The sequence below is a fragment of the Schistocerca serialis genome, unplaced genomic scaffold (genome assembly GCF_023864345.2).
Source record: "Schistocerca serialis cubense isolate TAMUIC-IGC-003099 unplaced genomic scaffold, iqSchSeri2.2 HiC_scaffold_1126, whole genome shotgun sequence".
NCBI lineage: Eukaryota > Metazoa > Arthropoda > Insecta > Orthoptera > Acrididae > Schistocerca > Schistocerca serialis.
In genome coordinates, this window is record NW_026047322.1 from 27,501 (window position 1) to 30,000 (window position 2,500).

Genomic DNA, 2,500 nt, shown 5'->3' on the forward strand with positions numbered 1-2,500 from the left:
ATTTAATGAGCCATTCGCGGTTTCACCTTAATGCGGCTTGTACTGAGACATGCATGGCTTAATCTTTGAGACAAGCATATGACTACTGGCAGGATCAACCAGGGAGCTGCGTCAACTAGAGCTGAGCAGCCGGCCGCCCGGGAGTGTGTCCCGGGGGCCCGCGCGAACACGCAAGCGTCCGCTCAATTATTCTGCAAACAGGAGGAGGCTGAGCTCCCCTGCACCATACACCTCGAAACCCTCTCAGGTCCCGGCGGCGCGCAGCGCCGTCCTAAGTACTTGGTCGGGTTCGAGAGAGGCGCAATCGCCCGGGGTTTGGCGAGTAGACGCTTTAGGTGCGACCACCCGTGCTCCCAACTGAGCTTGCCGCTGCCGACAGAGGCCCGGGAGCGTGCTGTCGTGGCATTGCCGGCGGGAGACAACACGCGCCACCTACGGTGACCGGCAGCTCCAACGCCAGCGCCACAGAAGGACAAAAGCCCCACTTGGGTGCCGAAGCGAACTCTCCCAGCACAGCGCACGCGCCAACACGTCCGCACAGCTGCGATACAAACCACCTGCGAGAACCGCAGAGGCAACCGAGCAGCAGACGGCGTCGCGGCGCCGAGCGCCGGGCGGCGGCGCATCCTCAGCGCACACAGTCCTCAATCGGACCAGCACACTGCAGATGTCCACCGCGCTTCGCACCGGGCCCGCGAGGACCTACTTTGGCCGCACGGCGCCGCGTGCAGGGTGCGCCGGCGCGCAGCTGCGCCGCCTGCCGCCTCCGTCGGCCGGCGCGCCTGCCACTGGCCGCCCCCACCAGCCGGCTGTAGCGCGTGCGCCCACGCACCGCGCGGCCAGCACGCCGGGAGGCCCCCCCTCACCGGCCGGGGACGGTCCCACCCAGCCACCGCCGCGTATCGCTTCACACCCAGATGCCATTCACGTTCGTGGGCATGGTGGGTATCGCTGGAACAACCGGTTGGTAGCTCAACCGATCGTCGCCATCACTGATTCACCTCTAGCGAGAACAACCGCACCACAACGGTTTACCAGTTGTTCATTTGCGTAACGTCACCAGCAAACGTAGGCGTCCATCGCCATTTGCAAATTCAACGATTGTTGCATGCCTGTGTCAGGTGTCACGACACACTATGTCTGCCCACATACACGCAACAACATGTGCACGCTTCGCGAACACGTGGAAGGTGGCCCCCGTACGTATGCGATGTCCATTGCGCGAACGACTGTCAACCGGCCTCTGTCGCATGTCGCAGATGTGGAACGCAGTGCACCATGCTATCACGGTGTGTGAGAAGAGACGACTACGTCTGACAACACGCGCCACTACATCAACAGACGGCTCATGCTGATCGCCATCCAGGGCATACCACACTGCAATCCAGCTCTTATAGGGAGACGACACGTAGCTGAGTGCACAACATTTGGACCGCATGGTTCGCCGTTGTTGGCGCAGTCGTTGTACGGTCACATGTACCACGATGTATCATTCAGTACATGAGGACCAATGTGCAGTACAGTGTGTGATTTGGACGTACAACATCAGCGGACAGTTGACACAGGCCGTACCACAGCGTAGGCTAAGTGCTTCGCCATGCGAATGCCAATGAACAACTGCAAATGCCAATGAACAACTGCAAAGGGCATTGAGCATGTACGTCCTGCTGCCATCCACATTACAGTGTATAGCTGCAAGGTGTTTAACATGAAGCGATACACTGGGGACCGGGCAGTGCGAGTAGCAAACTATATTGCGGGGGTTACAGTTAGGCAACACTACACTAATTTAACGCGTCGTATGACAATTACAGAGCAGGTTAAGGCCCAACGTGTGTTGGGTTAAGGCCCAACGTGTGTTGGGTTAAGGCCCAACGTGTGTTGGGTTAAGGCCCAACGTGTGTTGGGTTAAGGCCCAACGTGTGTTGGGTTAAGGCCCAACGTGTGTTGGGTTAAGGCCCAACGTGTGTTGGGTTAAGGCCCAACGTGTGTTGGGTTAAGGCCCAACGTGTGTTGGGTTAAGGCCCAACGTGTGTTGGGTTAAGGCCCAACGTGTGTTGGGTTAAGGCCCAACGTGTGTTGGGTTAAGGCCCAACGTGTGTTGGGTTAAGGCCCAACGTGTGTTGGGTTAAGGCCCAACGTGTGTTGGGTTAAGGCCCAACGTGTGTTGGGTTAAGGCCCAACGTGTGTTGGGTTAAGGCCCAACGTGTGTTGGGTTAAGGCCCAACGGTTAAGGCGCACATAGGTTGGGTTAAGGCGCAACATAGGTTGGGTTAAGGCGCAACATAGGTTGGGTTAAGGCGCAACATAGGTACGGTTAAGGGCGCAACATAGGTTAGGTTAAGGCGCAACATAGGTTAGGTTAAGGCGCAACATAGGTTAGGGTTAAGGCGCAACATAGGTTAGGTTAAGGCGCAACATAGGTTAGGTTAAGGCGCAACATAGGTTAGGTTAAGGCGCAACATAGGTTAGGTTAAGGCGCAACATAGGTTAGGTTAAG

At 57.5% G+C, this 2,500-nt stretch overlaps 1 non-coding gene across 1 annotated transcript in view; it reads right to left on the minus strand.

The window, feature by feature from the left end:
* Positions 1-105, minus strand: part of LOC126432264 (small subunit ribosomal RNA) — a 1,910-nt gene extending 1,805 nt beyond the window's left edge. Inside the window, exon 1 of the ribosomal RNA XR_007577907.1 lies at positions 1-105. This exon is cut by the window's left edge and continues 1,805 nt beyond it. This is a non-coding gene — a ribosomal RNA (small subunit ribosomal RNA).
* Between the last annotated feature and the right edge of the window lie 2,395 nt (positions 106-2,500).